This window comes from Lutra lutra, chromosome 2, assembly GCF_902655055.1.
Source record: "Lutra lutra chromosome 2, mLutLut1.2, whole genome shotgun sequence".
Classification (NCBI taxonomy): Eukaryota; Metazoa; Chordata; class Mammalia; order Carnivora; family Mustelidae; genus Lutra; species Lutra lutra.
Window position 1 is genome coordinate 63,948,320 of NC_062279.1, and position 10,399 is coordinate 63,958,718.

The window sequence follows — 10,399 nt, forward strand, 5'->3', positions numbered from 1 at the left end:
GGGTTCTTTTGCAGAGGCATATAGCCCATTCCTCTGCTGCGGGGTTTCAGGTCTGTACACTGGCTTAGTTCTGTGAACCTGGTAAGAAGTGATTAATCCGAACAGTGATGTCTAGTTAGTTTCTTCCCAGCTAGTTAGTTTCTTCCTTCTCAAAGTATTCCTTCTATGTAAACCAGAACTTGAGGAGGCTGCCCATTCATTCCAGAACACCCCTGTTACTAGTATCTGTGGATTCACTGTACTAACCCCATCAAACGTGTCTTTGTTAGGATCTACCAACTAGCTCCTTCCCCTCTGAAATTCCATTTTCCCACTGTAATCAGGAAATGCAATTTCTGTGGCATTTCCCACCGTCTTCCCTGGATGTCAGGAGAGCCTGAGAGAGATGCCCTCTTGATCCCTTACCCAGTGCTTGGTGAAAGAAGTGGCCTCTAGGCTTTCCTAGAGGGCATAATTAGGTGGGAACAGAGCCAGCAACCAATGATAGGTTTTAGAGAATCAAATCAAGAGGCTGTCACTGCCTCCAGTTTCACTGTGAACTCTAGAATGCTGCTGGAAGACCAAGCTGTGCTGGACACCTCATTCTGCCTTCTATACCTCAGAGGATGCATCAGTGGAGAAACCTTATCACTACTCAGAACTTTAGCTCCAAAGGGTTTGAGAAATGTACTTTCTAGCTAGGTGGCCTTGTGCCTAACCACAAATCTTTTACTGTGGCAGAAGAGACGAACAGATAGATGTGGGGGAATTACTTCCCGTCGCCATCCTTCCCTCTCCTTCTCTACTGATTCCCTCCCATCAGCATTTAAACATGCAGTTGTTTTCTGTCATTTTTGTAAGAGAAAACTTTCCCTCATCTCTTTTTCTCCTTTATTTCCATCCCTTTATTCTATATGCTTCTATATTATGAATTATCCCCAAATACTCATTTATTGGTAGATGTAAGAAAATCTGAATTCAGCATAGCAAAGGAAGCTATAGATATCCATATGCAATGTTTGAAACCGACATTTCAGTGGACTGACCAAAAGTTGAAGACTTTTCCAGTGTCAGGTCATTTATTAACATCACCAGATGTGGTTTGCAGAATAACAGGCCCCGAAGATGTTCATGTCCTACTTCCAAAACCTGTGAATATGTTACCTTGCATGGCAAAATGGATTTTAAAGATGTGATTAAGGATCTTGAGATTATTTTAAATTATCTGGGTGGTACCAATCTAATCACATGGGTCTTTAAAAGTATAAGATGGGGGCACTGGGGTGGCTCAGTTGGTTTGGCATTTGTCATCAGCTCAAGATATGATCCCAGGCTCCCTGCTCAGTGGTGAGTCTGCTTGTCCCTGTCTCTCTGCCCCTAACCCTAGCTTGTATGTTCTCACACTCTCTTAACAAATAAAATCTTTTAAAAAATAAAAGTATAAGATGAAGAAAAAAGAAGGGGCTCTCAAAAAGAACTCAGCTTTTGTTGCTGGCTTTGAAGGCAGAGGAAGAAGACCATAAACTAAGGATGTGGACATCCTCTAGAAGCTGTGGATACCCCTCAGCTGACAGCCAGCAGGGACAGGAACTTTAGTCCTATAACTTCAAGGAACTGAATTCTGCCAATGACTTGAATGAGCAAGGAAAGACATTCTCCCTAGATCCTCCAGAGAGGAATGTTACCTGGGCAACTCCTGGGCTTTAGCTCTTTGGGGTACTTGCCTCCAGAACTGTAAGATAATAAATATTATGCCACTATAGTTTGTTTGGCAGCAACAGAAAATATATCAAACAAGGTACTTTTGCCACATAAATCTTCCTTCCTGGGGACGCTAATTATAAAACCAGGGTCCCTGAGATTAGGGGGAGTTGAAAAAGATTAGTTGTGGGACAACTGCCCAACTCTTACATCCTGACTTAGAAAGAGTTCTAGGGAGAATTATCAAGCAGGAAGGGAAAAAACAAAGACACTGCTCTTCTGTTTTATTCTCCCTACCCAAATGAGAAAATTGGAAAGCATAAATCATAGGATTTACAAAAGAGTAGCAAAAAATTCTAGTCCTACCTCTACGTAATAAAGATGATACATAAATAAAAGCGCTGATTACACTGGCCCAAGCCCAGTAGGATTCCATTCAGAGCTATGCATGTACAGAATACTGGTTCTACAGTGGTATCCGTACCCCAACATCATATCTTTCCTGTGTAAAAGCACACAGGACATGCACTTTACATGGGTTTACACAAGTGCAATTCACAGCCTGAAATTACCCCATAAAGAGCTCTCCTCATAATTGAAGAAAACCATTCTTCCACAGTAGATCAAAATCCTCCCATGAATTCTCCTTACCTCATATAAATCAAAGCCTTCTTTCTACACGGATCACCATAGTCTAGCATCCAATGTATAAATGAATGACATATTGATCTTTGTTTAAATTCTAAAATAATTTGTCTCAGTATAAAAATATTTTTCCTTTCCCACATTTTTATAATGCATAGAATCTTCTTCCTACCCAGAAATACCTTCTCTCCCAAATCTTCTGAATTATCTAGTTTTGAATCTAATACTTAATAAAGTTATTAAGGTTTTTCAAATTTCTTTTAAAGTATAACTTGGTATTTCAGAAGTGTCACTTAAATCAGCCTGAAAATAAAACACCCATGGAGATAGAGTGGGAAAAAAGAGGGGGAAGAAAAGGGGAAAGAAAAAAAACTTCCCTACCTACCAGACAGATCTATTGGAAAGTTATCTAGTGAGTAATAATTTATAGTAAAGGCAATTTATTATTTACCATGCAAGTTGTTTACCCCTTGTAGTTTACATCTTCTTCACTTTCGTGACAAAGGCAAACATAGACTACTAAGGATTATCAGGTGGCTTAAGACACTTTATCACTTTTCTTGTGAGGGAATTAAAGAACCCTAGAGTCATTAATCCAGTAATTCTAGTAACACACTTTTGAAGATGAGGCTGAATGTTCTACTCATTTAAATACTTATTTCAGTAATTTAAACACAGAAACTTCATTAAAAAAAAAACAATATAAAAGCTAATGAAGGAAGAAACAAGAAACCTGATCAAGAATGTAAAAATTAAATCTGTAAGCAGAGAGTCATCAGAAAATATTGTACCAGGCAAACCCTGGAAATGTGGGAAATAGTAATTGGGGTAAAACAAGAAGCAAGGGCAAGGACAAATCAAATCCAAGTCAGAAACACAGGTAGATGACCCTTGGACTGCAATTCCCAAATTGTGTGCTCAGGGTCATAGGACACTGGAGTGAACTCAAAAAGCACCATGGGATATTTGAACTTTTTGAGAGAAGCACAGAAACATCTGCAAGACATTTTAAGAATGTCTATGATTAGGCTGTCTGGACCTAATGACTTAATAAATGAAACTATTTTCTTAGGCTCGAGAACACCATGAAAAAATTAAGAGATTCCAATGGTGCTATCAAACAAGAAAGTTTGGGAATATCTGTCTTAAGGACATACTAGGGTTCAAAAGACATAGCTTACCCAGAGCAGAATCAGAAAAGTAGAGCAAAAGTAAAAAGAACAGTGCCTCCAGCCTCTATATGCCTAGTTATACCTAGTGGAGCCATTCTTTCACTCTATCCTGGCTCTAAAGAAGGGAACCTTTGTGCCCTATTACTCTGAATTTACCGCTGGATTCCTTAAAAATCAATGAATATTGATTATAAATCAGTGAAGCTTACTCTTACAAAAACAAAACCATGATTTTTTCAATGTTGGTTTGGGGATCAAATAACTAGAGTTCCCCAAATATTTAGTATAAGAAAGTCTACTAAAGTTTAAATACTTCTCCAGTGAAGAGATGAAGGAACTTTACGTTGAAATTCATTCAGCAGTAACAGTCCATTAAAGAAGTTTTAAAATTTACTCTAAAGGTTGGCAAAATTTTTCTATTTTTTAGCAACTCTAAAAATGTAAGAGCTAGTTGAAAGCAGTGGGTATATTCACGTTGTTGTCAACCAATCTCCAAATCTCATTACATCTTAAAAAGCTGAAACTCTATACTCACTGAACTAACAGTTCTCCATATTCCCTTATACACCAGTGTACACAGCAGCACTAGACACCATTAGGAGATTGAAAGGGGGCCTCCGTGGTCAGGTTTAAAAGGTCAAAGTACATACACCAATATCACAGCAGCAATATTCACAACAGACATAAGATGGAAACCTGGGCACCTGGGTGGCTCAGTGGGTTAAGCCTCTGCCTTCGGCTCAGGTCATGATCTCAGGGTCCTGGGATTGAGTCCCGCATCGGGCTCTCTGCTCCGCGGGGAGCCTGCTTCCTCCTCTCTCTCTCTCTGCCTGCCTCTCTGCCTACTTGTGATCTCTCTGTCAAATAAATAAATAAAAATCTGTTTAAAAAAAAAAAGATGGAAACCCAAAGGCCCTTTGACAGGTGAATGGATAAAGAGCATGTGGTATATACATACAATAGCATACTAGTCAGCCTTAAAAAATAAAGAAGTTCTGAGGTGCCTGGGTGGCTCAGTGGGTTAAGCCTCTGCCTTCGGCTCAGGTCATGATCCCAGGGTCCTGGGATCAAGCCCCGCATCGGGATCTCTGCTCAGCAGGGAGCCTGCTTCCCCTCCTCTCTCTCTGCCTGCCTCTCTGCCTACTTGTGATCTCTCTGTGTCAAGTAAATAAATAAATAAATCTTTATTAAAAAAAAATAAAGAAGTTCTGATACCTGCTACGACATGAATGGACCTTAAAAACATTATGCTAGGGGCACCTGGGTGGCTCAGTGGTTAAGTCTCTGCCTTTGACTCAGGTCATGGTCTCAGGGTCCTGGGATCAAGCCCCACATTGGGCTCTCTGCTCAGCAGGGAGCCTGCTTCCCCCTCTCTCTCTGCCTGCCTCTCTGCCTACTTGTGATCTCTCTCTGTCAAATAAATAAATAAAATATTTGAAAAAAAAAACATTATGTTAAGTGAAATATGCCAGATGTAAAAAGGACAAATACTTTAGGACTCTACTTACATGAAGTACGGAGAATAAATTCAAAGAGACAGAAAGTAGGATAGTGATTACCAGGAACTAGGGGAAAAGGGAAATGGGGAGTTAGTGTCAAATAGATACAAAGTTTCGGTTTGGGACAATGAAAAAATCACATATGGATTTGGTGGTGGCAGTTTCACAATATGAATGTATGTAATGCCACTGAGCTGTTAACTGCCACTTAAAAATAGTTAAATGGTAAATTTCATATTATTATATTATATTGTTATTTTACTACAAGAAAAAAAGATGTAAAAACAGCTCTTAGCTCCTGAGCCATACAGAAATAGACTGCAGATCACAACTGTGTGGCAGCCCATAGTTTGCTCTGAATTCTAAGAACCACCAAACAAAACAAATAAAATGACGTGAAATAGTTGAAAAATTTTTCCAAGCTATTATAATTCATTTTTCTTTTAACATCAGCATGTTAAACAGATTTTCACATTTCATATATTTGTTACATCCCCAAAACTTGCAAGTGCAGCCAAAAAGATACTTGAGAGACGTCTAAGATGAGGTCAAAATCTATATAAAGACATATAGATATATATGAGAAATCTGGTAATAGACATATGTACAGCTTTACCTCTTACAGATGTAATAAATATGAATAAACCACAATGAAGCTTAAATGTAACCTGAAAAATGTGGTAGGTAAAGCTGACACTTAATGGGCAAAAATACTCAGTTTTAAAGTTCAGATTTTAAAGTTTGATATTACAGCTTGTTCCACTTTTATTTTGTTCCCCTTTCACTTGGTACATGGTAGGCTATTTTCCCTCTGATTTGGGGGGAGGAGGAAAAAATGACCCATACAGAATTAAGCATAATGTAAAGACCTACTCACATCCCTTTCCTGCATTTGCAACCTTTAAATCTAACACTCACTTAACTCTTTCATTGGTTAGCACAATCTCAGACTCTGAAGGCAACATATTCCTAAAAAAGAAAACCCTAGATGCCTTTTCTAGGCTTAAAGTCAGCTCCAGGCAAAAAGTCATTCTAAGCAAGAAGCCTTTTACAAATAGGTAGAGTGTACACAAATATAAAGGACATGGTTCCAGTTATCTATTCCCTGGCACAGACACAAACAAACAACCCTAAACAAAGAAGTAAAACAAACATTTCATAATGCTTAAGGATTCTTTTTAAAATTTTATTGTTTTCTCAGAGCAGTTTCAGATTTACAACAAAATTGAGCAAAAGGCACAGAGAATTCGTATATAACCACTGTCCCACCACATGCACAGCCTCTCCCATTATCAGTATTGTTTACCAGAAGGGCACGTTTTTTTACCAAGGATGAATCTACATCGACACATCAAAATCACCCAAAGTCCACTGTTTACCTTAGGGTTCATTATTGGTGTTGTACACTCTATGGATTTGGACAAAAGCACAGTGACATATATTCATCATTATAATATACAGAATATTTTCATTGCCCTAAAAATCCTCTATATTCTGCCTAGTCATCTCTTCCTTGTCCCCATCTGGCAATTACTGATATTTTTCACCATCTCTATAGTTTTGTCTTTTCCAGAATGGCACATAGTTAGAATCATAGCATGTAGCCTTTTCAGTTAGGCTTCTTTCACCCAGTAGTATTCATTTAAGTTTCCTCTAAGTCTTTTTATAGCTTGATGGCTCAATTCTTTTTAGTGCTTAATAATATTCCATTGTCTGAATGTACCACTATTTATAAATCCATTTATCTACCAAAGGACATCTTGGTTGCTCCTAAGTTATGAGTAAAGTTGCTATAACATTCAATGTGCAGGTTTCTGTGTGGACATAAAGTTTCGGCTCCTTTAGGTAAACAGTAACAAGTGCAATATCTGGATCACATGGAAAGAGTAGGTTTCATTTTATAAGAAACTTACAAACTATCTTTGAAAGTGGCTGTATCATTCTGCATTCCCATTAACAATGTATGAGAATCCTTTCACTCCACATCTTTACCAGCTTTTGGTGTTGCCAGTGTTCTGGATTCTGGCCATTCTGTGTAGTGGTAAGTCATTTTGTTTTACTTTGCATTTTCATGATGATATAATGTAGAACATCTTTGTATATACTTATTTGACATCTGTATTATCTTTTTTGGTGAGGTCTGTTAAGGTGTCTGGCCCATTTTTTAAATGAGTTTTTATTTTCTTATTGTTGAGTTTTAGAAGTTCTTTATACATTTTGAGTAACAATCCTTTATCAGATGTATTTTTTGCAAATATTTCTTCCAGTCTGTGTCTTGTTTTCCAATTCTTTTAAAGCCATGGATTCTCCAAGTCAGGAATTAGGACAAGATAGAACAGGAATGGCATGATTCTGGTCCACAAGTCTACGGCCTCAGCTGGCAAGACTGGACTGAAGGGTGGCTCAAACCGCTGAGAGCTGGAATCTGCTTCCCCACTCATGTAACTGGTACCTGGGCTAACTGGATGGGGTGGGATCAGCTGTGATTGTTAATGAGAGTACTTCAAGAGGTCTCCCTATGGTTCTGGACTTTTCACACCACACCAGACTCAGGTAGTCAGACTTCTTACATGATGGCTGTGAGTTCCAAAAGTAAGTGTTTCAACAGACAAGATGTAGTTGCATGGCCTTTTCTGACCTAGCCTCTGACATCATATATAGGGATTATGATGACTTTCACTATAGTCTATTGTATAAATCAATCATAAATCCATCACAAGGTATATCTTTTTATGGGAAAGACATCAAAGAAGTTGTAGCATATTTTAAGACCACCATGACATATTTACAGAGAGAGATGGAAATATATGCCGAAGGGTTAACAGTGCCCACCTCTCAGTATCCCTCAAAGTGAATTCTCTTATTATTTTGTCAGACTAACACAAACATAGCCTCCATGGATGGCAAAATTCCATCTACATATATTCATATAATACAGTGACAAACAGAAACTTCATTTTATCTACATAAACTTCATCAAGAATGACTAATATCTTACTTTTGGCCCTAGTACTATCTGCCAGTTACAACCACTTCGTATTTTCTAAACACCATCAAGCTCAGATCCATCCTCAGACTTAGGCTAAGTCATATCCAGAAAGAATACAGAAAATACCTATAGCAAGTAAAGCAAGTAGATTAGGGTCACACCAGCATTATGACTGCTGAAACTGGTGGCCATTCTCCATCTCAGTGATTGCTAGATTTTAGGACTTCATGAACCAAGAAAAATTTCAAAAATAAAATAAAATAAATGGTAGGAAATAAAGTTAGCAATATTTTATTTTCCAAGGAAGAATATTTAGAAAACAACTACTGCTCTATAACTGTCATCACATACAAGAAATAGAAGAGACAATTTCAAAATAAAGCACAATCCTTAAGAATAAATTTGAGTAAATGAAAACTCACTACAATATACCCTTTTCTCATTCCTCCGCTGATCTGCAGAAACTTCACCATAGATGAACCCCAGTTCACAAACTGGTGTGTGAAACCACTTGTGCATCTGACATTCTGGTCTCTTCTATCTCTTGCTTTATTCTAATAGTTCTAGAACTTTAGCTTACTCCTAGGAACTTGGTCCAAAAGACATACGAATAGGTAATCATCATACAACATGAATGCTGTAAGGATACAGAGGAAAAAAATCGCAAAAGGTTTCATACATGGGGTGAAATAGGCTTGCCCACAGCAGGAAGGATTAAGACTATTAAAGGTGCCAGTGGCTGTGGCTGAAAGCACAGAGACAATCTGTGTGTGCGGTATGTCCAAGGAAGAAATATTGTGTACCAAAAAGTAAGTAGTGGATATACTTGGTTGCATAGTAAGGGTTACTTTTCTTTGTTTTTCTATTTTCTGAAATTTAACAGTGGAATATGCATTAATTTAGTGACTAGGAAATAAACAACTATTTTAATTTTGTAGATTACCTTAGGAAGAACACACAAAAGGCCCATTTTGCTTTAAGAAAGCAGTTTGGGGGCACCTGGGTGGCTCAGAGGGTTAAAGCCTCTGCCTTCAGCTCAGGTCACGATCTCAGGATCCTGGGATCGAGCTCCGCTTCGGCTCTCTGCTCAGCAGGGAGCCTGCTTCCCCCACCCCCCTCTCTCTGCTTGCCTCTCTGCCTACTTGTGATCTCTTGTCTGTCAAATAGATAAATAAAATCTTAAAAAAAAAAAAAAAGAAAGAAAGAAAGAAAGCAGTTTGTATTAAAAGAGGCCAGGTTGGAAAATGGAGATGTTAAGGATTTGATAGACGGGTGCAGAAATCCAGCTCCAGACTTCAGCTAGGACAGATGACATTGGGGAAGATAACACTCCCTCAGTGCCTCTGTGAGAATTCTAGGCTAAGTGCACTCAACACCAAGGTCTTCTTGTCCACAGAATCATTAGTCAGAAATTCTCAGGTGGCAGGTACAGTCTGACAGGTCAAATACTTACCAGTGCCTTTGGAGTCAAGAGACCAAGGTTAGAATTCCCACATACCACTAACTAGCTCAAGGAATAAAAGCAAATTACTTAACCACTTGAACCTGTTTTCCCACTTACCACTAACTAGCTCAAGGAGCAAAAGCAAATTACTTAACCACTTGAACCTGTTTTCTCACTTAACATGGAAAACTGCCTACCTTTCTGGATTTTTGTACAGATTAACTGATATAATGCAGGTAAAGAATTCAGTACAATGCTTGCCCCTCAGAAAATGAGAATTACAATATAGGACACTTCCCGTATATCTAATTGAGAAGTTAGATATCTGTTTGGTTTATTGGTTTTGAAAGGCTTTAAGATCCTATTTGCCAAATTGGTTCTATAGGTTTAGCTAAAAGCTGTATGCACATAGTCTGTCAGTTGGAATGTCAAAGCCTTTTGAAACTTAAGGGTATGAGAGTTTCTAACACAAGTTCTAAATGCGGAAAGGATATTCATAGTTTACAGCTGCTTCTAAAATGAAGCTACCTTCAGAATGTTCTGCAGGATCCAGAAATAACTAAGTAGCCCTCCCCTGGAGTCTAACCGACAGAAAACCAGGAGGACGTTTCCCGTTCTTCACGGACTTATTCCAGCTCCCCTATCCACTCCCAGAGAGAACCGGGGATCTTTGTTCTAACGTCTTACCCAGGCTTTCTTAATGCTGGAATACAGCGAGGAGAATGCAGTAGGTATTCCTCAAGTCTTTCCAAACAATTCGTCACAGCTTCCAGAATCCTGTTCACAGGCCACCGAGAACCCCTTACCAGTTCCAACAATTCCCAACTACCTCCTTCTCTTCCCAACTTTTTCACCTTTCTACGCCTTTCTACAGCCCCGCCCCCTGCAAATGACCAATCAGAGAGTGTAAAGCGAGCCGGATGGGGTGGGCCCAGTTTGGCAGTGTAGACGAATCAGCACCCTCAAACAG

At 38.8% G+C, this 10,399-nt stretch overlaps 1 long non-coding RNA gene across 2 annotated transcripts in view; it reads right to left on the minus strand.

Moving 5' to 3' along the window:
* The window catches only part of LOC125093021 (uncharacterized), an 84,226-nt gene extending 73,920 nt beyond the window's left edge, over nucleotides 1–10,306 (minus strand). The window contains exons 1-2 of one of the 2 annotated variants that reach the window (XR_007125131.1): nucleotides 10,117–10,306; nucleotides 9,192–9,444 (exon numbers count right to left, since the gene is read on the minus strand). This is a non-coding gene — a long non-coding RNA (uncharacterized LOC125093021). Of the gene's footprint in view, nucleotides 1–9,191; nucleotides 9,445–10,116 lie in introns of those variants that run through there. The other variant, XR_007125132.1, reaches the window with a different exon arrangement.
* Between the last annotated feature and the right edge of the window lie 93 nt (nucleotides 10,307–10,399).